Genomic DNA, 27,274 nt, shown 5'->3' with positions numbered 1-27,274 from the left:
ACATTAAAAAAAATAATATTATAATGTGTTAAACACTGCTAATATTAAAGTGGGATTGACAGAACATAATTCTGTCATTTTGTTGGAAGGTTTTAATGCCTTTTATTACAACTGGTTATCTGTTTTCTCATGACTTTGGTGTGATATTTTCATATGATATGAAATATTTAAATTAAATTAATAAAATAGCTATTTAAATATTTATGCATGAACATGTGGAATGCATAATAGGAAGATGTACTGTTAGTGAGATTGATGTTTGTGTCAAAATAAAGCAGGCTTGTGCTTTAACATAATGCTTCTGACAATGACAAACTACAAGGAGCTATTAGGATTTTCTAATCCTAATCTCTGTTAGGGTATCCAGTTAAGAACAGCTGAAGACCTTGCTGTGTGTTCATGTGATTCCTGTGCTAATTGTGTAGGTGCTTCGGGAAATGCGTTTGAGAAGCACTGTACTTCCTGATTAGTGCCAGTGAACAGACACACAGCGCACAGTGTATAGCAGTTAAGTGTCTGGTCCCAGCTGAGAAAATGGTTCCATTATCTCCCAGCTGTATAGACAAATCATAAGGGCCTGTTATGCGTGGGTGATCAGTGCAGTGGAGGCAGTGACTTGCTATGAGGCTGAACCTCTGTTTGTTGTAACAGCAAGTGGAGAGGAAACTGATGATTTTCACCATTTAGTTTGGTAAGTACACAGGAATATTTTTTGTACTAGTGCAGCTTTGTAATATTTTAACCAGCTTTTGCTACTCTAGTTTGATCATTAAGATGCTGCTTGAGAGTATGAGGGAATCAGATAAGTGTTTGATGTCTGCTTTAAGCGAATTATTATGTTTTTGTGAACTCCAATAACTGTAAATGCAAGCTGATATTACTATAAATGTTTCTTTATAAATAATATTTCTTGTGCACATGTTTGCCAAGGATTCATTTTTCCTCGGTGTTAAGTGACAGATTTTGTGTTGAAAGATATTGTAGATTTCAAGACGAGAGTGAAGGAGAAATATTCTTTCTGACATTCATAGATATCACAGGCATGAATTGATCTAAGCAAGTGGGTAAAGGTATTCGTAACTGCTCTTTATTTCATGAGTTGTCTGTATGGTGCTGTTCTGTATCTTCAATCATCCTAAAATCCAGATACCTTCAGCGGGATAGTCTTTAAAGGGAATGGGATCTCCCCAAATTGCAAATAAATAATCAGAGCATTTGATGCCAAGAATGTAGTAATGCTGCCAAGTGGCTCGGTAATGGATCTAAGACATGAAACATGCATGCAGCGTGAAATCTGATATAACTTGCATGCAAAATGTTAACAAAAGGTATGTATTTAATTATCATTAACAGTTATATCACTCCTATCATACTGTAATAGTAATTGCATGGATGAATGATACTAAAACGGGATATAAGTACCGATAGGCAAGTTTTTTTTGAAATATTAGTGCAAGATGCATTGTAATGCAAGTGCAGATTCAAAGCAGAATTGATTGTCTACATTTGAAGGGACAGACTTTGGGGCAGAAGCTTGCGAAAGCTGTTCAGGAATATTTAAAACATAAGATAGACTGTCTTGTTTAAATGCAAATACTTAAAAAGAGACTAAGGATTCAATATCTGCAACGAGGACAACATTTTCTTAAAGAAGGACAGTTCATTTATGTTTCTGGTTTATGAGAGATTATTTTTATGTACATTAATAATTATCATGGTTTAAATTAATAAAAAATAAAAGTAGATTAAAAAAAAAACCCAGTTGAAAATGGAGATAATAAAATCATTTGCTGCTCATTTCCAACCTTGTGGTTTAGATCATTTACTGATCCTGACCCCTGCTAATAGCTTCAGCAACTTCCTGCACTATGTTTTACTGTGTCTAACACTGGCGCCATAAATCTGAGATTGCTCCATTAGATGGGTGGTTGGATATCTTGCACATTACTTGTCATCTGTTTTTATTTTCTATCGGAGTGTGTATGTGTTGTGAAGATAGTTATCTGTTGATTTGTCAACTTGAAAGATTTGTCCACCGGATAGTGTCAAAGTTATTTTAAAAAGACAGTTTCAACCAGTTTCATTAGCAGATGGCAGCCACAAAGAAAAGAGGACAAACAGTTGAAAGGTGTGGTGAAAATAACACAACATGCCTTAGTGTTGAAATCAGAGATGTGATTACTTTGGCTCAGACTTGTAATAAGAATGGTGGTGACCCTAATACCATCTCTGATATTAAGGAGAGCATCATACAGCAACTTCTATCATTCACAGAGGTACAGCTAAGCTGATGTTTAGATTGTCCTATTCTCTCAAGCTGATCTAAACTTGGAGCGATGTGACATTGAAATAGTTTATGGGCAGAATGTTACAGTGCATGACTTTGCCTTTACATCAGAATGAAATTGGGTTGTCGATTCAATGTCAGGATTTTTTTTATAAAGTCTAACCTGCGGGTAAGAACCTCTCTGGCACTGAAATTCAATTGTTCATCATTTCCTCCAAATTGAATTAGATAATTTAAAGAAATGTTTTTACTCACATTATCTTTTGAGCCTTTCTATGAATAATATCTTCCATTTTTATTTTTATTCCACATAAAAGAAAACACAAGTATCTATTGATTTATTTTTTAATTGCAGCATAGATTCTGAAGGTATAATCTTTCCACTAACTGGATAGCACACGATAAAGCTTTTCAATGTACCTCATTTCACGTGACAATAAAATACTTGTCACTGTTCGTTTTTAGCCAACTTAGACTTTGGCAATCTCACATTTGATCCTGATCCAATTAACTTGCAGTTTCCAATAGAGATGTAATTTATGTCATTTTTGTGTAATTTATGTATTCTATATGTCACAGACAGTCTTTATTTCCATTTAAGTCCAACTCTGGCCAAGCATTTTTCAGGAGTGTTCGGAAACCTGGCAACTAAAGCACGCAAGAAGTGCAATTGGGTTCTGGGACTTCCTTGTGGCCACCAGGACAAGTAAATTCAGTTATTATGTTTTTCACTCTCCCCTCACTTACCGGTTGTGCTTTGGTCTCCCCACGGTAATCTTCCACCACCTCACACTGAGCCACAGAGATATCCACAACTCTCTGTTGGCTTTTTTAACTTTATCTTCCTCTTTATCTTCCTCTTACCTCTCCTCTCTTTATGACCTTTCTGTTACTTCCTTGCCTTGCAGCCATCCTCTGAAACTGCTCCTCCCTTCTGCACCAACCCTTTCATTCTCCACTTATCCTTTTCAATCTTTGAGCTCACCAGATCCCTGTAACCCCTCATCCCAAGTATCTGATTGGACTCTTCCTTTTCTCTACTCCCCAATGATTGCAAGGCAAGGCAAGGCAAGGCAACTTTATTTATATAGCACATTTCATACACGAGGCAGACTCAAAGTGCTTCACATAAAAACATGGAATGGAACCAAAGGCCAGCCACCCACCCAACAGCCAATCACACTCTCACGGTGGCTGTCAAATAATTAAAGATAACGTCCGTTAAGTTCTGCAGCTAAATTTGCCAGGACCTAACTTGATATTTGAACCTGTCTGCCCTTTTAGGATTGTGATTCTTCCCCTGCATCGGTGTCCCCTACCCCCTTCCCCCAACTTCCCCCAAGCCCCATTCCCCTGTCTACATCTCAGTAATGTTGGTTCCTGGATGACTGAAAATTCTTCACTCCGATAGCTGGAAGAGACACAATGGTGTTTGCCCTGTTCACATAATTTCCACACCCTCTGGAGAGGTTAAGCATACTGCAGTGCATTGTGAATCATCTCGGGTTGCTGTGCAGAAGCTGATTAATGTCTGTGGCGGCTGTAATCGTGATGTGTGGTATGACTGTTCCCTTGCTGCTGACTGCAAAATTCAGTCTATTGTGTCATTCACTACATTTCGTGACACCGTTATTATTTTTTGAATTTAGCGTATAAAGCTGTTAATGTATTTATTTCTTGATATATACGTATGACAAATTTCTTCTTTTTCTTTTATTTTCTTCTTGGCTTTCATTACCTGAAAGTACTGCCTCCTGAGTACGGGAAATAATTTGGGTTTTCAGCAGCAAATGCTCATCCATCATGAGAAATGGAGAGGAGAGATGGGATTTCCAGCACATTATTTTCACCATCTAGGCATACATTGTTGCAGAAGTCATGGAAGTGGAAACTCTGCATGCTCTTTCTTTGAAAGTAACGTTGCCAAATTTGCCGTTGCAGTGGCCCTACCAATCGCCCGGCCCATGGCATTTAATCCAGAATATAGACACAAATAATACATCACTCGTTCCACTTTCCCATGACTTTCAGTCTGAAGAAGGGTCTCGACTCGAAATGTCACCCATTCCTTCTCTCCAGAGATGCTGCCTGTCCCGCTGAGTTACATCTTCGGTTTAAACCAGCATCTGCAGTTTGTTCCTACACATGTAATGCAGAGCAGTTGAACTATTGAGCCGGAGGCACCTTGGCAAGCTATTGATGAGGGATGCATTATTGAATATTTAAGGCAGTGTTGCATAAATTTTTATTGTCTTGCTCAAGGCCTCAGTTGCAACTCGGTAGTTCCATTTTTACCTGGAAGCCTGTGAATTATGCGTTCAAGTCCTTTCCCAGAGGGGTGCAAAGTTAGATTTGTGTGTAGGGAGGAGCTGCAGATTCTGGTTTAAACCGAAGACAGACACAAAAAGCTGGAGTAACTTAGCGGGACAGGCAGCATCTCTGGAGAGAAGGAATGGATGACGTTTCGGGAAGAAGGGTCTCGACCCAAAACGTCACCCATTCCTTCTCTCCAGAGATGCTGCCTGTCTCGTTGAGTTACTCCAGCTTTTTGTGTCTATCTTAAGTTAGGTTCATGCTCTCTGCACAATACCGAAGGAACAGACATGCCATCCTTCAAATCAGACTTTAAATTGAAGCTCTGTTCCTTTCCCAGCATTGTTCAAAGAAGAGCAGGTTCTCCCAGTGGGCTCAACAAGATCTGACCCACACCCATTGTCACCAGGTCAACAGATTATCAAGTTAGTAATTTTTAGCTGTTTGCAGGATTTGCAATATTCAAATTGAATTGCATGCCCTATCCATCACAACATTAAATGCTGTTCAGAACCATTTGATTGTAAAGATATTTATTGAAGTTTTGCAAGTCACGATGTGTTTTCTCATGCAAACCTAGTTTGCAGCGGAGACCTTGAAAAAATGTTTTTGAAATAGATAAACTGTCTCAGAAAACTTATGATGACTTCATAAATACTTTAAACATGGCTCAAATTAAAAATATCTGTTTTGGAATTTGTAAACATTCTAAATGAAAGATCCTAAAACAGGATATGTAATCTCAAACGTAATTATCGTCATTTGAAGAAGACACCGATTTCTTGAATTATGATGCCCCTCCCCTCCCATATGTTAGTAGCTAGATACGATTTAATGGTTGAAGGATAACATTAAAATTACTTATTTTTTAATTACTGCATGGTGATTGTCTCAAAGAAAACAAGGGAATGAAGGACTTGCTCAAAACAAAGCCACGGTTCGGTGAAGCTGAGCATGTCATCACCAAATGAGCAAAACAAACTAACTGAAGTAATACAAAGTTATGACAACAAGAATTGATACCATAAAAATTGCCCCCCCCACCAACCTAATTGTCCAGACAGGAATCTGAGAGAAGTAAAAGAAAACTTTTAAATCAGTCAATTGATTTATTTAGCTGTTTAAATAGGAAATTACAACATTATTCGTAGCAAAGTTAATATAATAGAACAGCTTAATGCACATATAAAATACAACAAGCTCGTAATGATAAATCAAACTTTATTAATAGGTTTGGCGACAGTTTTGAATGAGGCACATCAGGGCCATGATTCTTCTTTAATGTCAGAGAGTAATGCACTTATCCATCTTAAACCAACTTGTGATGTCAATCTAGTTGTGATTCCAACACCTGGTACATGCAGGAATTTTAAAGAAAGGGGAAACTTTACAAACTGGTTTTATACTTAGTTTATTAATTTGAAAATAATACAAAAATCTGGACAATCGTTTAACAAGTATTGCATTTTTGTTAAAGTTTCATAAAACAGTTGTGTCACGGAGTTTGGCAGGTGACTACAGTTCCATTGCACAGACCCATGGATCACACCCCAGTGATAGTAACTTATCAACTGATCTGTGTAATGAGTTTAACCAGTTCTCATGAGAGGAATAGATTGATAAAATGCACTGAATCTTTTGCCCAGAGTAGGGCAATCGGGAACCAGAGGATGTAGGTTTAAGGAGAGAGGGGAAACCCGAGGGGTAACTTTATTTTCACAGGGGGTGGTGTGTGTATGGAATGAGCTGCCGGAAGAGGTAGTTGAGGCAGATACTATCACAATGATTAAGAAACATTTATACAGGTACATGGATCGGATAGGTTTAGGGGGATATGGGACAAAAGTAGGAAGGTGGGACTAGTGTAGATGGGGCATGTTGGATGGCGTGGGCAAGTTGAGGCGAAGGGCCTGTTTCCATGCTGTATGGCTCAATGACAAGGACTCATCAGTTCATTGATGGGGCATCCTCAAAGGGAAACGACAACATTCTGATTATTGTAGCCTCTAAAAAATTGTCTTTCTTATTGAATGGCGGTGCACATGCCACAAAGAGTGAGATCTGAAAATGCACAGCCTGTGTTTGCTCCCAAATGACAGTGATGTTAAAGAGGCTTCAACAAAAGGGATGCATTCAAGTGGAAGCAAAGAAAAAAGTTAATAAACTAAGTGGAAATTTGTGTTTGCTTTAAGACTGCAAACCATCTGTTGTCATCCTCACTGGGCAAGAAAGAAGGAATAGAAAGAGTTAGTCATAGAGTGATACAGTGTGGAAACGGGAAAGACATGGACGTATTTTCAATCAGAACAGGATAATCGTGCCTGTTTCTCAAGCAAAAATGACAACCCTAAGAGCATGCTGTGTGGCTGCTGGGGCAGACTATTGCAATACATCTCTATATGGACCTCTCACTCTGCAAGGCAAATTGTTTTTCTTTCACTCAAGTTTTATGTATATTACAGAATCATTCCAACCTCTGTTGCCTTGGGTTTATTTTGCTTGAGTTTTTGTTCAAATGCAACAATTCCTGTGTTAATATTCCAGTTGAACTTCTCCACTGATCAGTGGCATAGATATATCTAGCCTCTATGCAGATAAATTAAAAACTGATACTACCTATGGCCAATACAGTGACAGTCATTTAATCGTGGGATGAGAAATTTATTACCCATATCTACATTTTCTGCATATATCTGCAAATTTTATTATTTCTTTATAGCATTTTCTGATAGTTAAAGCGAAGCAGAGTGCTCTTATGAAATCAATGCTGATTATGGATCTATCCTTACAACTGGTTAATTATTAAGGGTGGTTAATGGACCAGTAGACAATTAAGTTGAATCAGATACGATACTTGAACTATATGTATGTTAAGTAGCTCATTCTCTATGAAAAACAGACTCTGCACTTGTAACACATGAACATGTATTCCTCCATTATATTTTATACTGAAGTACAACATTTCAGCCCATGAATCCCAAGAGACTGTATTATATTTCTGAAATATTAATGCATTGGCTCTCTGCAAATGCACAATTAGTGTCTGAAAATAAACAAAGGTGTTTTAACTATTATTACGTAATAGTTAGTGAACTTGGTGGGTTTTCTCTTTGAGCTGGCAGTAGCAGAACCTACTTGTATGACTCTTTTTCTGCATTTGATCAAAAGTTATTAAATCTTTCAAAGGGAACAAGATCTGATTTTTGTCTTGTCACAACCACTGTTCCTTGTCCAAGAATCCACTGCCCATCATTGAACCCAACCCGCCTTTTGTGTGAGACAATCCATTTGCAACATCAATATCTTCTTTGACCTGAAATGAACTTTAAACCCAATGGATTTTGTGGTCGCATTGATGGTAAAGCTATTGGTGTTCAGTATCATTACGCCACAGAACTGACAGCAACTTTCATATTTTGAACTATTAATTCGCAGTGTGTATACTGCTCAGAAGATATACTGTATGTACACTGTTTCTCTTGTGAGCCTCATATGAACAAGGTATTTCTTTGCACCCTGATGTATATGATAATGAACTCATCTGTAACCTGTATCTGTCTGCCCTAATCCTGAAGCTTATGTCAATGATTCAGCCCTCTCGAGCCTTTACTGTTTGGGCATTGATCTGCGCTGGAATCAGTTGAATGAAAATTAACTTAAAGCATTTATGTACTAATGAAAATGTTTGGTTTATTGCATGAGATGGATGTCAGTTTTTCTACACAATAATTGGGAAAATACTGTCATGCCAACCTTCTCCCACCCCAAAACAATCCATTTGGACCTCAAAATTGTTCATTTTGTGATATTTGATATGTTTCCTTTATCATATGCAGAATATAATGGAGTTTTTTATTTAGTGTTCTGTTAAAACCTTTACTTTTTGTTTGTGCAGTCTGCAGGGAATTGTGTAATGTAATTTGTTGCTCATTCAGTTCCCAGGTTCCGAATTCGTTCAGATACAGAACTAATCTGAAATCATTATTTCTATATGCCAGCACTCCAGGTGACAATTGTATTGGGAAAGGGCAAGATCACACCAGAGAGTTCTTCTGCCTCCTTTTTTGATGCCCACCGTTTGATAAGAATGACTAAACATGTGAATATGCCAACAGTGGATGTATGTAATAATCCCAGAGGTTTTATTGGGATTGGACAAGGTAACATAGGAAGAACACAGGAACATAGGGGGGGATTGAACAATAAGTGAGAGAATGTAAACTCCGGTTATCTCTACATTGATTCCCAATGTCTGTCAAGGAACATCAGGCTGGTTAATTAATGACACTTTATTCCATTTACTCAGAAGTGATTGAGAGGCCTTAGCTCTTCCAAAAGCAGAATGAAGAAGGCTGGAAGACCTGTTGGGAGTCCACTGGATTAGATACTGTAACATGGAGTTATTAATTATTATCAGATATAATCATTATTAATTAATCATGAGTCATTATTAATACATACCAGTAAAATCATACAGAGCTCTCATGAACAGTATCTGATCCACCGTTCCCCTGTGATACCAAACAGTATTTGAGGGTGAGTGAAAATACTTGTGGAGATTAAACACAGTGTTTGGGATTGCTTATTTTGCAAAGTGCTGTCCAGCCATTTGTCCGCAGAGAATAATACAGGCAGCTGGCTCGGGTTTATATTGATGATGCAAGGTTAGAAATAACCATTTTGACCTGAAAAACTTTTTACTGGTGCATGTTGAAGAAATTAATAAATTATTTTCTGAAGAAGTTTAGCAGGTCCTGTATCCAAAGGGTCTTTGATCCATCGAGATAGGAATTTGACTTAATAGGAACTTTATTCTTTTATGATAAGTGAACTGTTATTTGTTCTCTTAATACTAAGCTTTGAGACAGGCAGCCGTGTGTCTTTCTTGATCACATTCCAAGTGCTTTTATCCTGAACATCCATTGATTGTGACAAGTCAAAAATCAGATCTTGTTCCATATTCTTTGAAAGATTTAATAACTTATGATCAAATGCAGTGAAAGAGTCATACATGTAGGTTCTGCTACTGCCAGCTTAAAGAGAAAACCACCGAACTCACCAACTATTACGTTATAATAGTTAAAACACCTTTGTTTAATTTCAGACACTAATTGTGCATTTGCAGCGAGCCAATACAATAATATTTCAGAAACAAAATACAGTGTCGGGTTCATAGGCTGAAATTTTGTGCTTCAGTATAAAATATATTGGAGGAATACATGTTCATGTGTTACAAGTGCAGAGTCTGTTTTTCATAGAGAATGAGTGCTTCACATGTAAATCATATTGATTTTTGTATCCAAACAGAAATCAGTTGGGCAACAAGAAATAATAATTTAATGAGAATAATTGGGTGGCAATAAAGCAAAAGCAGTGATAGTGGCTCATTTGGGATTAAAATGGTTGTTTTTTGGAAACTTAACGTCACACAAAGTGTGTCTGCCCATTCATTACATCACATTTTGCAAAAAGGTAATGGAAGTGTACGTTTCCATATGTTTCTCCCCTGTTTACGTGTGTGGTTGTGTGTAAATATATACATTGGATTGTGGATCACTGACCATAATGGAGAGAAAATATTGCTTGACTGTTAACCTTGCATGCATTTCAAGACTAATCAAGAGCAAGATTTAATGATAGCTTTTGCAATCTAACTAATTGTTCACTCTCAGACAATGAGAAATGGGCTCTGAGAACCATACTGCCTCATTGTTGGTACCAGTGGAACAGCATCTGCGCATGAGTCATTGTGCTGGGGGGAAGAGGGTGTCAACTATTACTCAATGATGATGCCGATTTTCGGCATTTACATCCCCACACTAATTGTCAAGCTCTGCTGCTAAAGCAACAATTCAAGTTGAAGATTCTTTTGCATTGAAATATTGTTGCAAGGTGGTCTGATTGAGCAGAGAGGGAGACGGAGGCATAGAAAAGTACAGCATGGGAACAGGCCCTTCAGTCCGCTATGACTGTAAAGATAAACTGATCTCATTGGGTTCTGTAATAAAAAGGTTTCATTTGATCCCGATGTGTTCCAACACCGGGATAGTCAAGCCTATTTTACAATAATGTGAAACATTCATTGTGGAAGTTACAGTTACAGCTTTGTTTTCTAGTTCTCGGATAAAACTGATTCTATTCCCATGGCATCCTCGTGATGGAATGGTAAACTCTAAGTTGAGGCAATTTGAAATGGGGATGAATTTCGATCCATGCCAGTGATATCCATTACTTGCAAAATGCTTAGGACTGGTTTTGTTCTGACTTATTTCAGTAGCTTTTACTTAATAAAGTGAACTTGATGGTTTATTCTCTGAGGAAGATTTGTGCTCATAAAGAAAAGAAATCAGTTCAACGGAATAAAATTTGTCCTCTCATTCGCACTAATGTTCTGAGGAAAAGCTCTAATTTATTGTAATATTGAATAAATACAAGATATCACTCTCCACCGTATTTCAACAGTGCAAGTTTCCCAGATTGTACAATTGTGACATTGCCTATGCTGATAATCACAGTAACCTTAATGCTATTTGCAAAACAGTCAGATTAATGCTGAATCATGCTTAAATATAAGTTCAGAACCAATGGCACATTTTAACAGCATTTAAATTCATTTAATCCACTCAATGTTGGACAAGAGATAGCAGTACTGATTAAGAACATATTACACAACTCATTACAATATTGATTAATATGTACTTAACCAGACTTTCATTGCACTCGTTCATGCACTGCAGCATGATATTTTGAAGGACTTTCTCTGTTGACAATAATTCAAGAAGATGATAAATTTCCATGTGTGTCCTACTTTATTTTCCTTCTGATTTTAATAACATAGGAAAAGGATTAGACTATTTGGCTCCTCCAGTTTATTTTACCATTTAATTAGATCATGGTGATGTGTATCTCACCTTCATCTGCCCTCAGGCCTTAAGCGTTTACATCTTCGCCTGACAAAGTGGATCAGCTTTAATTCCGAAATTATTTTAAGTTTAAAATTTTATAGACCAAGTGGGACCCATTGGGTCCCGTCCCCTCAACGCGTGGTTGCGAGGGGAGGGGGCGGCCTACGGCGTCACACACGCACTAACCAACCTCTCACACACACTAACCACCCCCCCCCCCACACACACACACACACTAACCACCCCAACCACCCCATTGATATTAATATTATTCATTCACTCCTTTTACCCCATGCCCCGTTCTATCCACTCACGCATAGCCCCCAACTCGCAGGCGCGGCTAGAGAGGGAGGGGGATAGAAACATAGAAAATAGGTGCAGGAGTAGGCCATTCGGCCCTTCGAGCCTGCACCGCCATTCAATATGATCATGGCTGATCATCCAACTCAGTATCCTGTACCTGCCTTCTCTCCATACCCCCTGATCCCTTTAGCCACAAGGGCCACATCTAACTCCCTCTTAAATATAGCCAATGAACTGGCCTCAACTACATTCTGTGGCAGAGAATTCCACAGATTCACCACTCTCAGTGTGAAAAATGTTTTTCTGGATACAGAGAGAGAGAGAGAGGGGGACACAGAGGCACCGAGAAGGATACAGAGATGCACAGAGAGGGAAACAGCGGCACGCAGAGGGAGACGGAGGCACAGAGAGGGACACAGCGGCACGCAGAAGGAGACGGCGGCACAGAGAGGGACACAGAGGGAGGGGAGCTTGTTGCCTTTTGGAGCTGGGGTTTCCGGGTGTCCGCTGCCTTTTGGAGCTGGGGTTTCCGATTTGCGGCGTCTTTTGTGCGGGCGGTTAAGATATTGCTAACAAAAAAACAATCTAAATGCTTGTCACTGTCACCTTCCCTATCTGACTTAACTGGAAAAATTCTTGCAACACCTCACAGAATTGCCTAAATATGTCCACAGCATCTAACACAATGGATGCCAAATGGAGTTCAGTAAGGTACAGTCAGCAGGTACTAGATGAGCATTTTAGGATGGCGTGTACTGAATGGGATCTAGCTAAGTGAGAATGCCCAAATATTGAAATATGAACGTTAGAAAGATACAATGAGAATTTCAGCACTTCAGCTCTAACCATAGGTCAGAAAATTACCCGGTAAATAAAATATGAAGATACAGTATATATGGAAATACCACATGGTTGGTATTCTGCAGTGAGAAACTTGCCTCCTGCTTTCCCAGTCACCTGAACTAATATCATTTTGTGTAACTTGGTGTCAGATTCTGTTTGGTAACACTCTTGTGCTGCACCTTGGGGGAATGTTGACACACCGAATGTGCTGCATAAATACAACTTGTTTGTGGGAGGAGATGTCAAAGAATCATCGACAAATCACTCCTTTGTACTGAGTCTGTGGTACATTTTGCTAAGAGTGCAATGGAGGTTGAGGGAGTCAATGTTTTAAAGTGACATCCCATCAACCAGGTGATTTGCCTCATATTTTCTAAAAGCAGTATTTGAGCCACATTCATATCGACAAGTAGAGAATTTTCAAAAGTAACAAAATTGAATTGCTTGAGGAACTCAGCGGGTCAAGCAGCATCCATGGAGTCCGAGGGATGGCCAAAGTTTTGGTTCGAGATCGTGCGTCTTGATGCAGGGTCTTGACTACATTGTTGACTCACATCAGTCTGCATGGGTGCTGCCTGGCTCATTGCATTTCCATTTTAGTTTGTGCTTTGCTTCAAACTCCAACATCTGCAGTCTCTTGTGTCTCCATTTTCAACAGCAATTCTGGTGTATCTTGAAATGCATTGGGGGAATTGGGGAGCCATTCTTTGCAGAATACTCAGCCTTTGACTTTTTCTGATCAATGATGATTCCCTATCCCAGATATTGTTGGTGGGGTGTTTGATGCTGGTAATGCAATTGCAAGTCAGGGAGATGTGATTAGGTGTTATCTTATTGGAAATGCTAATTTTCTGCCAATTAAGTGACACAAATCCTATTGGTCAGTTTTTGACCTGTCTCAATTATGTTATAATTCTACTGCATTCAGGCACCGATGGTCTAACTACCTGAGGAGAAATGGGAAGAAAAGGTTTGATTTTTAAAATTGTTAGGGAATTGGTTTGCTTTCTGTGTTGGTGCAAATTTTATGGGCCCAAATAGCCTCCTCCTATGTCAACAGGAATTAAGATGTGAAACTAAATTTTATGCAATTATTAGAAAACCTCTTAATCTCATGACACGAATGCTGGTGGGTGATTTCTGCAAAGAAGACGCTATCAAAAGCATATTTTGAGGGGAAAAAATCAAACGTTTTGTGTTTGTATTATTTAATAGTGCTGTTGCACCATTCAGAATCAAAAGTGATTAGTTGACAGTTGCTTAATAACACCCATTTTCCACTCTGGGAGATCATAGCTATATTATGTTAGTTATACACAGAGCAAGTATCTTAGATTTTTCATATAATCTATTCATGACCCTTCTGTTGCTGAAATACATAAATTCAGTCAGTTTGCTCTTTGACTTGTTAAAAACAATTGCCATGCTTTTTGATCTACCAACACTTCTGAACTAATCTACTTAGCTGTAAACTAAGAAAACATCCATTCTGGAGTAAATTATTAAAAAGCTTACAATAATATGTAAACTATTTGTAAGCTATCTGGTATTACTGTTATGTCATTGCAATATTTATAAAGTTTTAGCTAACAAATTCACATTTTTCCTTGGACACTGCAAACTATATAGCAACATATTGTCCTTCACTGCAATCACTTTCATTCTCATAATTTATCTTTGACTTTGTGACAATAGAATGTGATGTGATGATAAAAATGTGGCTCTAACCATTTGCTGAATAATTGTTAAATGGTGGTTCATGTGCCCAGTGCTTGCAATGAATTCTACTTAATATATATTTTATCTACAGATTGCTAATGATTTTCTCTCTGAAACTCAGTCTAGAATTTCAAACAATTGGCCTCAATGAGATCAGTGATGTTCACAGTCACTAATCTATGCCACTACATCTAGTGAAAATTAGCAGTAAAAAAAACACTGGCCGTTTTTGACTGATCATGTTTCATTCTGTTTGCTGGTAGTCAAAGAGAAAAGGATGAGAGTGATGTTTTCACAAATAAAAGAAAAGATGGCTGTTATATTCTGGATTTTTTTTGCTCACACAGTATTTACAATGTGAACTAATATGAACAATATGCTGTGGATTTGTTTTTATGGTCTCCTCTAAAACTTTGTTCTGTTCAAAGACTTGAATTGCACCAATTGCTTGGACATCCGGGCATGAGACTATTTACTCTGCACTTGCGTCTCTTTATTTGCAAACGGGAATGTACTTCTGGTTGACGTACTCTTACATTGTGCATCCATAACATTTCATTTGGGTCACTTTTCCCCATTGAAATTCAGATCACTTGACAATTGCTGCACAAAATCAGAACTTATTTAATTGAGAGGGATTTGTAGCTGAAATAGTTGCAACTACGTGTTGTGAGTGGATATAAACATCCTCTATTCTTAAGGTTACTCATATGAGCATGTCTGAATAAATTGTTGCTTTGAATAACTGAGGTGATATTTTTAAATATACAATGCCCAAGATATATTTGTTTTTATGTAGTGTAGAATATAAGTTCACTGAGCTCGGTGATTTAATCAAGAAATTGTTTGAGCATTAGCAGTATTTTCTTGGGGGAAAAAAAAACACTGCAGCTTATTTCAGTTAAATATTGGGAATAGTGAATTGAATTGTCTCCAGATCGTGTCACAATTTTTTATTTTGCCTGTGACAGGCTCTATGTCCACTACTACTTCTGTCTCCGTAGCATTATCTGTCTCCATCCCAAGGCCACTCCTACTGATATTGCTTCCTATGGGCACAGCTACTTCACTTTGCTTTATTGGATAGCCTTAATAATCATCATATTAAAGGAATCCCATTTGCTACCTGTGGCCAGCTACCCACTGTTAACTACATACGTACGGACCTTTGCCTCATCCTTATCCAAACACAAGACAGGCTCAAAATTCCTTTCTTTATATACAAATCATCTCGCCAATTCGGGAACCTTGTTCTGCAGAACTACATTATCCACGCTTTCTCCCCACCTCCACATCAACACCCCCCAGCCTTAAACATTATGTTCTGACCTTACAGTGAATCCCCAAATCATTTCCTTTGCGATCTGATCCCCACATCCAGAAACGAAGGTTGGGCCATTAGCTATTACTGCTCTGTGTTGGGGTTCTATCCCTGAACAAATTCCTCAGTCCACTGCTGAGAAGGTTCTTCTTCAAACTGGTTCATTGACAAATTATTTGGTCATCACCCTAAAAATCTCATTCTTTAGCTGGGAACAGGTTTTATTTCCTGACACTTTTGTAGCTGATTCAAAATGGATGGACTTGGATAGTTTTCTATGTCAAATGCACTATCTAAAGCCAAGCTGTTGGTTTTCAGTTCATTTCTGGCTTCACTTGTAAATGTGTCAATAATACAACCTGCTTCCAAACTCTAATTTCTGCTCAATGATATACATCAGCAATGCCAACATTTTTTATGGATTCCCTTCGTGCAATGCAATATTCCAGCATGTCTGCTCTTATTTTTCTCAGTTTAACTTCCCGATTGATTTATGTTCTGAAAAGCATATTGAAAAATTGAACATATGTTGCATGTCATTTAAAATGGGTGATGCATTTGATATATATAATCCACGTTTGATACAAAGCAACCAAGTTAAATATTTTCAAAGAAACATGAAGATGAGGAGAGAGAGTGATGGACCTATTATTATGCCAAATAAGATTGAAAGGCTTTTACCTGGACTTGGTTATTAAAAATCTCTCCTGAACAAATGTTATATTAGAAATACTTTAAAATGTGTTGCTAAGCAGCCTGTCTACATGCTGTTCGATTCTACATATTAAGGTATTGATGCGACTGCAGACTTGTGATACAACAGGAGTGCCAAATCTTTTGAAATCCTGGTGGGTGTTACAGTCCTCTCTGAGGTAATTGACTTCTGCAAAACCATTCATAAAGGTTTTTGTTGATTTGACCACATTATCGAGTTTGCAACATATGTCCTAAGCTAAATTCTTGGGTGCCTCATTTCTAATATGGAGAATTAATTTCATTTTTCTGGAAAGCAGAGTTGAATTTGTCCCTGCAAGAATAGTGGCCAAAAATATGACGCAGGTAAAGAGTTTTACTTAATGATTGAAATGACATTGAGACACTTTTTAATAATACTATTTATTTAAATTTTCCCTGTAAAATTGTGCTGAAGCAGGACTAGAATCTACATTTTTGCATTGTTTATTTTTAATTTAAATCTCAACATATTTGTTTTTAAGGATTGTAATTTCAATCAAGTAATTTTACATTGTAATGCTGAAAAAGAAATACGAACATCGGGGCTTTTAATGCTTTGTGGCTTTTATTTCTTTTGTTCTGGTCACATCGGCAGAATGTCTCCTTTTACGTGCAAAATCTAACAGTTTGAAAACAAAATTATTCTTAGCAACAGTTAATAAGGTGGCAAGTCTCGAGTGATTAAGGATTATACACTTGCATTCTGAGGTATAGACTATAATTTCTCAAATCTGTTTAATTTTTCCAATATAACATTTGAACATATTTTCACAAAGAAGAGGAGCCTGTTTCTTTTTTCTTAACTTATTGGCATTTTAGTTTTAGTTTTCATTTGTTTTTACATTTTTGGATTGAAAGATTCAAAGTTCCTTCCATCTGGCAGATTTTTAGTCCTGCTAAAGTTTGAGCATTGCTACAATGTACAGAGAGCTGCTAATATCCACTTTATACCTATTGGATTAGTGAGAGATAGGTGCAGAATTAACACTGTCAGTCAGGTTGTTCTTTCTCCTACAGCTCAGAAGGCCCTATTGTATCTATGCCAGTTCCTATTGTATGTATGGTCTTGCAAATGTCAGTATGTGTGGGACTGATGTGGGCAGGTATTGTGCCTGTAATTAGGTGAGGACAGCCTTAGTGATTTATTTCAATCCTCTAGGTAAAGTGCGAATTGAAATTGACACTGATGCCAATGGTGGTTGAATGCAGTTTGGACGAACTATTTGGAGAGGACAGAGATGCAGAATCAGCTGAGAATTTAACTCTTCAATAATTTAAAGTTTATGAATGATTCTTTTTGGAAATTTTCCTGGAAGCATTCATTGAAGTCGAACCGTGAGGAAATGTACCAGATGATTTTAATCCTGATCTGTGTGTGTCCAGCATCGATATCGTATCTGGAAATAGAGACCTATTGAGCATAACTCTCCAAAAATACATGCACCGAGTCAGATTCTCCAATAAGGTGAAATTGGTAACTGGCTCTTGATGCTACACCCACTTGCAAAGTATTGACAATGTACAGGAGAATTTTGTCACTTATATATAACACTGTGAAAATGATCATCTATTTTTGCACTGCTGACGAACTTCTGACATGGCAATATTTTCTGATTAAGTTATGCTGTCAGTACTGTTTGACTTGAAAGAATTAGAACAGTAAAATAGACAAATAAGCTTTGTATCAACAAGCTAAATAGAACCTTTGTGGCGTTTTAACTCCACTACCACAGACACTTCCCCCTGGATTGTCCTGGCTTTTAAGTGCTCATGAGTAAAGAATATTGATAAACTATTAATATCCAATGTGCAGTGAGGTGAAAGCATATGATTTTGTAATTAGAAATCCATTTAAACACTTCTCTCTGTCTTTGGAAACTAATATTGATTCAAAGAGTTCGAACAAGAAGTCAGCTAATAATGGTATTCTGTTTTCTTATTGCATGGTTAAACAAGGTATAATCTTTACTAAAAGTAATACTGTCATTTAGCAGCATAGAGCCTTTGTATAGTACTGTACCATAAACTTCAATAGCATTGTTGAAAATCATTGGGCAACAAAATGTGAGGATGTTGTGCCTCCTTTACGCAAGTCAAAAAACTATAGGCGATTTGGCCCTTTTGCTCTGCCCGGTCATTCAATAAAATCCATGTGTCTCATCCACTTGCCCAATCATGACATGCATTGATTCCTTCAGAGTTCAAATATATATATATTATACCAAAGGAGATAGTGACCATAACATGGTCAGGTTTAATCTACAATTGGAGAGGGAGAAGGGGAGATCGGAGGTGTCAGTGTTACAGTTGAATAAGTTGACTGGAAAGATACACTAGCAGGGATGGCAGTGGAACAAAAATGGCAGGTATTTCTCGGAATAATACAGAAGGTGCAGGATCAGTTCATTCCTAGGAGGAAGAAAGATTCCAAGGGGAGTAAGGGGCGACCGTGGCTGACAAGGGACGTCAGGGACAGTATAAAAATTAAAGCGAAGAAATATAATGTAGCGAAGATGAACGGGAAGCAAGAGGATTGGGTAATGGTTAAAGAACAGAAGATAACTAAAGAGACCATACGGGGAGAAAAGATGAGGTACGAAGGTAAGCTAGCCAATAATATAAAGCAGGATAGTAAAAACTTCTTTAGGTATGTGAAGAAGAAAAAATTTGTTAAGACCAAAGTTGGACTCTTGAAGACCGAAAAAGTTGAATTTATTATGGGGAACAAGGAAATGGCAGATGAGTTGAACAGGTACTTTGGATCTGTCTTCACTAACGAGGACACAAACAATCTTACTGATATAGTAGTGGCCAGAGGATCTGGGGTGACGGAGGAACTGAAGGAAATCCACATTAGGCAGGAAATGGTGTTGGATAGACTGATGGGACTGAAGGCTGATAAATCCCCAGGGTACTTAAGGAAGTGGCTCCAGAAACCGTGGATGCATTGGTGATAATTATCCAATGTTCTATAGACTCGGGTTCAGTTCCTGTGGGTTGGAGGGTAGCTAATGTTATCCCACTTTATAATATAGGCGGGAGAGAGAAAACAGGGAATTATAGTCCAGTTAGCCTGGCATCGGTGCTGGGGAAGATGCTGGAGTCAATTATAAAAGATGAAATAGCTGCACATTTGGATAGCAGTAATGGGATCGGTCCGAGACAGTATGCATTTACGAAGGGGAAATCATGCTTGACTAATCTTCTGGAATTTTGTGAGGATGTAACTAGGAAAATGGACAAGGGAGAGTCAGTGGATGTAGTGTACCTGGACTTTCAGAAAGCATTTGACAAGGTCCCACATAGGAGATTAGTGGGCAAAATTAGGGCACGTGGTAGAGTGCTGACATGGATAGAAAATTGGTTGGCAGACAGGAAACAAAGAGTTGGGATTAACGGGTCCCTTTCAGAATGGCAGGCAGTGACTAGTGGGGTACCGCGCTCGGTGCTGGGACCGCAGCTATTTACAATATACATCAATGATTTGGATGAAGGGATTCAAAGTAACATTAGCAAATTTGCAGATGACACAAAGCTGGGTGGCAGTGTGAACTGTGAGGAAGATGCTATGAGAATGCAGGGTGACTTGGACAGGTTGGGGGAGTGGGCTGATGCATGGCAGATGAAGTTTAATGTGGATAAATGTGAGGTTATCCACTTTGGTAGCGAAAACAGGAAGGCAAATTACTAATATAAATGGCGTCAAATTGGGAAAAGGGGAAGTACAACGGGATCTGGGGGTTCTTGTTCATCAGTCTATGAAAGTAAGCATGCAGGTACAGCAGGCAGTGAAGAAAGCGAATGGCATGTTGGCCTTTATAACAAGAGGAATCGAATATAGGAGCAAAGAGGCCCTTCTGCAGTTGTACAGAGCCCTAGTGAGACCTCACCTGGAGTATTGTGTGCAGTTTTGGTCCCCTAATTTGAGGAAGGACATCCTGGCTATTGAGGGAATGCAGCATAGGTTAATTCCCGGGACGGCGGGACTTTCATATGCTGAGAGAATGAAGCAGCTGGGCTTGTACACTCTGGAATTTAGAAGGATGAGAGGGTATCTCATTGAAACATAAAAGATTGTTAAGGGTTTGGACACGCTAGAGGCAGGAAACATGTTCCCGATGTTGGGGGAGTCCAGAACCAGGGGCCACAATTTAAGAATACGGGGTAAGCCATTTAAAATGAAGACGAGGAAACACTTTTTCTCACAGAGAGTTGTGAGTCTGTGGAATTTTCTCTCAGAGGGCGGTGGAGGCAGGTTCTCTGGATGCTTTCAAGCGAGAGCTAGATAGGGCTCTTAAAAATAGCAGAGTCAGGGGATATGGGGAGAAGGCAGGAACGGGGTACTGATTGGGGATGATCAGCCATGATCACATTGAATGGCCGCGCTGGCTCAAATGGCCGAATGACCTACTCCTACACCTATTGTCTATTGTCTATTGTCTATCAATATATTGATTGTGGACCTTGGTTTGTTCAATGGCTGATCATTTACATCCCTCAGTGATGAAGAACTCCACATTTTTACTCCACTTTGCATTGAGGAAACCTCATTTAAATCCTTCCATTGAGTTGATATTACTTTAGTTCATGATATTGCAGTTTTAGATGGAAGAGTCTTGACATTTACCCTGTTACCTCTTCTTGGAGTACATGTCATAGAGATTTTATTTTTCCATTCAGTGGTGAATATATGTCAACCTTAATCAAAATCAGAATATACATTGAAAGAGATATCCAAGACCTTACCTAAAATGGACACAAGAAAATAACAGTAAAGAAAATAATTATGATAAATTGTGAAAAATCTCCAGAATTGGATGATATCCAACCCAGAGTTTTAAGAGAAGTTGATCAGAAGTTGGCAGATGTGCTAAACACAAACAATCATAAACGTTTAAAATTTTCCTCAATAGTATACAGAAAACATTATGGAAAAATTGTGTTAAATCCCTTCAGTAGTTAAATATATTTTCTAAGGAAGTTATTGGAGCCTTAAAATTAAATGATGTGAATGAACATAGATGGTTTTGAAAATTTCAGTTTATCAGAGAAAACTGCATTGATTTTATAATGGGTAGATTAAGCCTTACTAACCGTGGGGATTTTTTTTGAAGAACAGATATAAACAATGTGTAGAAGAAAGTCTATGCTCCATCATTAGAAATATAGCTGAGCTTGTGGGAATAAATGCAAATTATTGAACCTGTTGGGGAATGAGATGAGTAGAAATTGGTTGAGTTGTAAAAGATGGAGATCAGGATTGTTGAATATGTGTTGTAATTAGGAGAATGTGATTTCTGTTGTCGTCTCAGGAATCTGAGTTGGGGATGCACTACAATACACTACATTTACAAATTGTTTAGATGAAGGGCCAGATGGCCACAATAATGTAAGAGTAAGTGGCATTGTTATGATCAAAAGAAACATTCAATTCCAAAACTAAATTAACAGATTGGCAGAAAAAGGCTGTCTTATGCATGAAGTTCCTAGATGAGCATTGTTCATAATGAAGGGAGGAACATGTGGGAGGGAATAATTGGACCACTCCTGTTCCTATATATTTGGCTTGTCCAAAGGCAAGTTCAAGTCCCTGTTTATTAAATTTTGTTTCACTGTTGTATAGCTGACATTCTGTGACTTTATTAAGGTAAAACAGATCTGTTTTTGGTCTGTAAATGAATTGCTGCATGTTCATGTAAAATAAGTATATTTTTGAAAATACTTCAAACAGTGCCAATATTCATAACTTCATGCCAGGTGTTTTCTTCAGGACTGCATGTTAAAAGCAAGCTTAAGCAGTTTCTAAACCATGATCATTTCTCTGGTCTTTAATTAGAATATCAGCTCACTTGGTTACATGACTGAATTTAATATTGCCTTCAATTTCATTATGGTTAATACTGCCTGCATTTCCTAATGTGCTATTTTATATTGATTTCAAAGACTTACAGAGGAGATTATTAAACAATATGTGGAGAGTGAACATTCAGTTTTAAATAGTAATTGATTTTAAGTGCGGCCTAACTTAAATCACTTTTAAACTAAACAATTAAAATGTCACTATAATATAAAAATGAACAGCCCTAGTTTCATCAAAATATTAATTTGACCTATTTTTAAAATAAATAAATGGCTTCTCTTTTGTTCCAGTATCTGAGTGGTTAATTATCTTTAAATATGATCAACATGCAATTTGTACTCTTGTAATGTATTTAAATTATCACTGAGCTGAACTGCTTTTGAAGTAATTGAGCAGAATAATGAGCAATTTGGTCCCCAATCAGTGAGCAGCATCCCTTGCCACTTATATTTTTCCAAGATCCATAAAATCAAGTAAATGTGGAGATGGACATATAATTTATCTGAAACAGATATCACAAATACAGAAGTGACAATTAGAGATACAACATTAGACAACTAAAATAAAATAATTTGTTTGAAAACAAAACTTTTGGAATTTAGTATCAGATCATAGTCTACTCGAGCAGAACAATGAAGTCCGATGAAGGGCCTCGACCCAGATGTCACATTTGTTTTCTCCGTAGATGCTACCTGACCAACTGAGTTACTCCAGCATTTTGTGTCTATCTTAATGGATGGCATGACAAGTTGATTGCTTGTGCCCTTACCTGTTCAATAGTGCTGCAAAATGCTCACGGTGCAATCTTGCCACAGTGCAGTCGCAGGGTTGGGTGGGGACGTGACTTCCTGACATCTAGCATTTGTGTTCAACCCACTGTACATTTCTGGTAGATTTGCAGATTGACAATAAATGTTTCTATTGCCAACAAAACCACTTAAGTAAAATTAACTAAATCCTTAACTGATCAGATTAGAGGATTATGTAAAGTGAGAAGAAACTGTAAATTAGAGTGAATTCCATGCTAAATAGAGGATGGCAGGGAAATTAATGAGGACTGGAAAGGTTTCCTGATCTTAATTAAATAAAAAACAAGCAACTGTTAAAAATAAAATGCATTTAAAATTCCAATTAAAATTTTTCTGGTAACTTAATGCACCTTGGAATGAGTCATCAATTAAAGTTACACAAAAAAGCTGGAGAAACTCAGCGGGTGCAGCAGCATCTATGGAGCGAAGGAAATAGGCAACGTTTCGGGCCGAAACCCTTCTTCAGACTGATCGGGGGTGGGGGGGGGGGGGGGGGGACAAGAAAGGAAAAAGGAGGAGGAGCCCGAAGGCTGGGGGATGGGAGGAGACAGCAGGGGGACTGAGGAAGGGGAGGAGACAGCAAGGACTAACAAAATTGGGAGAATTCGATATTCATGTCCCCAGGATGCAGACTCCCCAAGCGGAATATGAGGTGCTGTTCCTCCAATTTCCGGTGCTGCTCGCTGTGGCCACGGAGGAGACCCAGGACAGAGAGGTCAGAGACGGAGTGGGAGGGGGAGTTGAAGTGCTGAGCCACCGGGAGGTCAGCTTGGTTATTGCGGACCGAGCGGAGGTGTTCGGCGAAACGATCGCCCAACCTCCGCTTGGTCTCACCGATATAGATCTGCTGACATCTGCTGACATCTGCCCCAGCAGCGGATCCCCCTGCTGTCTCCTCCCATCCCCCAGCCTTCGGGCTCCTCCTCCTTTTTCCTTTCCTGTCCCCGCCCCCCCCCCCACCCCCGATCAGTCTGAAGAAGGGTTTCGGCCCAAAACGTTGCCTATTTCCTTCGCTCCATAGATGCTGCTGCACCCGCTGAGTTTCTCCAGCTTTTTTGTGTACCTTCGATTTTCCAGCATCTGCAGTTCCTTCTTAAACATCAATTAAAGTTGTTGATTTTCATTGTTCAAGATTAGTTGTACGTAATAAATATAATGTTGTTGCAAGTGTACTTAAAATGAACTGATCAAAGCTATCCCCATGAGTTTAATTTGTACCTGCTACTTAAATATAACAACTTCAAGCCAGTTCTCTGGTGAGTGAGACAAGATACCATTTTTATAAAGCTAATAACAGGGTGAATAATAATTTTGAATGTTTGCACTTAATAATTAATTTATTGCTGACACAAACAAATAAATTACAGCAAATGATGGCACAGCCTTGCACACAATATCTGTAACATAATCCCAAGCACCCAGGCCAGTGGCTCAAGCAGATAAACTCTTCCTTGACAAAGGTTTAATTTTGGATATGAGCTCTCATTCCAATTCCCTTAATCTGTCATGGATGAGCAGATTCTAAGCATTGTCCTCCAACATGCTTTTCTTATAGTTCTTGCTGGCTATGAAAAGCTTTATTCAGCAATCTCCACATTTATTCACTCAGAGCATGTGGAATAGCATCAATAACTGAATATCAGCAAGTTGTGTTGAATTGATTACATAAATTATAGTTATATTTTTGATTTTAAGCTTTGAGTGTAAAACAAACATACATTGAAGTAGACAGAGATTATGCGAATAGAATGAGACTACAAAATATCATCATGCAATGGGATCTGGGGTACAGGTCCGTAAACCGCATGCAGATAGAAAAACTAGTTCAGAATGTTAAGAACATTTTGGCCATTATTACAAGGGATATGGACTATTACAGTGGGGAACTTTTAATATGACTTTTTAGAGCATTACTGACATTTCACCTGGTGTATTTTGTATTGATTTGACCCCTATACTTAAGGAAGGATGAGTTTGTGTTGGAGGCACTGCATGTCAAGGTGCCAAGGAATTTCTTCAGAGAACTGTGAAACTTTGCATTTTTCTTTCCTAGAAAGCACAGGATGAAATGTTTTTGAATATATTCAAGGTGGAGATTGACAGACATTTAAAAAGATCACAACACGATAAAAAATAGGTACAGAATAGATCATTTGGGTCCTATAACTGCTATTCTAAGTGTGGCGTATGATCTTCAAATCGATTTTTTTGTCCTACCTCCGTAATCTTCATTCCCTGGCTGATTAAAAATATTTTTCTTTCAAGGAGATATTCAACGGCAGATGAGTTGAACAGGTATTTTGGATCTGCCTTCACTAAGGAGGACACAAACAATCTTTCTGATATAGTAGTGGCCAGAAGATCTGGGGTGACGGAGGAATTGAAGGATATCCACATTAGGCAGGAAATGGTGTTGGGTAGACTGATGGGACTGAAGGCTGATAAATCCCCAGGGCCTGATGGTTTGCATCCCAGGATACCTAAGGAAGTGGCTCTAGAAATCGTGGAGTGATAATTTTCCAATGTTCTAATGTTATCCCACTTTTTAAGAAAGGCGGGAGAAAGAAAACAAGGAATTATAGACCAGTTAGCCTGTGGGGAAGATACTGTGTCAATTATAAAAGATGAAATAGTCGCACATTTGGTTAGCAGTCACAGGATCGGTCCGAGTCAGCATGGATTTACGAAAGGGAAATCATGCTTGAGTAATCTTCTGGAATTTTGTGAGGATGTAACTAGGAAAATGGACAAGGGAGAGTCAGTGGATGTAGTGTACCTGGACTTTCAGAAAGCATTTGACAAGGTCCCACATAGGAGATTAGTGGGCAAAATTAGGGCACGTGGTATTGGGGGTAGAGTGCTGACATGGATAGAAAATTGGTTGGCAGACAGGAAACAAAGAGTTGGGATTAACGGGTCCCTTTCAGAATGACAGGCAGTGACTTGTTGGGGTACCGCAAGGCTCGGTGCTGGGACGGCAGCTATTTACAATATACATCAATGATTTGGATGAAGGGATTCAAAGTAACATTAGCAAATTAGCAGATGACACAAAGCTGGGTGGCAGTGTGAACTGTGAGGAGGATGCTATGAGAATGCAGAGTGACTTGGACAGGTTTGGGGAGTGGGCAGATGCATGGCAGATTAAATTTAATGTGGATAAATGTGAGATTATCCACTTTGGTATAAACAACAGGAAGGCAGATTACTATCTAAATGGCCAAGAAGGAACTGCAGATGCTGGAAAATCGAAGGTAGACAAAAATGCTGGAGAAACTCAGCGGGTGCGGCAGCATCTATGGAGCGAAGGAAATAGGCAGCGTTTTGGGCCAAAACCCTTCTTCAGACTGAAGAAGACTGAAGACCATAGATGCTGCCACACCCGCTGAGTTTCTCCAGCATTTTTGTCTACCTATTATCTAAATGGCGTCAAGTTGGGAAAAGGGGAAGTACAACGGGACCTGGAAGTCCTTGTTCATCAGTCTATAAAAGTAAACATGCAGGTACAGTGAACAGTGAAGAAAGCAATGTTGGCCGTTATTACAAGAGGAGTCGAGTATAGGAGCAAAGAGGTCCTTCTGCAGGTGTACAGAGCCCTAGTGAGACCATACCTGGAGTATTGTGTGCAGTTTTGGTCCCCTAATTTGAGGAAGGACATTCTTGCTATTGAGGGAGTGCAGCGAGTTTTACAAGGTTAATTATCGTGATGGCGGGACTGTCATATGCTGAGAGAATGGAGCGGCTGGGCTTGTACTGGAGTTTAGAAGTATGAGAGGGGATCTTATTGAAACATATAAAATTGTTAAGGGTTTGGACACACTAGAAGCAGGAAACATGCTCCCGATTTTGGGGGAGTCCAGAACCAGGGGCCACAGTTTAAGAATATGGGGTAAGCCATTTATAATGGAGACGAGGAAACACTTTTTCTCACAGAGAGTTGTGAGTCTGTGGAATTCTCTGCCTCAGAGGGCGGTGGAGGCCAGTTCTCTGGATACTTTCAAGAGAGAGCTAGATAGGGCTCTTAAAGATAGCGGAGTCAGGGGATATGGGGAGAAAGCATGAACAGGGTACTGATTGGGGATGATCAGCCATGATCACATTGAATGGCGGTGTTGGCTCGAAGGGCTGAATAGCCTACTCCTGCACCTACTGTCTATTGTCTATTTATGTTGCATGGTT

At 38.7% G+C, this 27,274-nt stretch overlaps 1 protein-coding gene across 6 annotated transcripts in view; it reads left to right on the top strand.

Moving 5' to 3' along the window:
- cntn3 (contactin 3) overlaps positions 1-27,274 on the top strand; it is a 1,582,783-nt gene that overhangs the window by 728,323 nt on the left and 827,186 nt on the right. Inside the window, exon 1 of one of the 6 annotated variants that reach the window (XM_033036730.1) lies at positions 491-691. The exons of the other annotated variants lie outside the window; for them this stretch is intronic. The gene's annotated coding sequence lies outside the window, so the exon portion shown is untranslated. Of the gene's footprint in view, positions 1-490; positions 692-27,274 lie in introns of those variants that run through there. 6 annotated transcript variants of the gene reach the window in all.

The sequence above is a fragment of the Amblyraja radiata genome, chromosome 18 (genome assembly GCF_010909765.2).
Source record: "Amblyraja radiata isolate CabotCenter1 chromosome 18, sAmbRad1.1.pri, whole genome shotgun sequence".
In the NCBI taxonomy this organism is placed as follows: domain Eukaryota; kingdom Metazoa; phylum Chordata; class Chondrichthyes; order Rajiformes; family Rajidae; genus Amblyraja; species Amblyraja radiata.
Note: the sequence above shows the minus strand (reverse complement) of the source record. Positions and strands in the feature narration are given on the sequence as shown.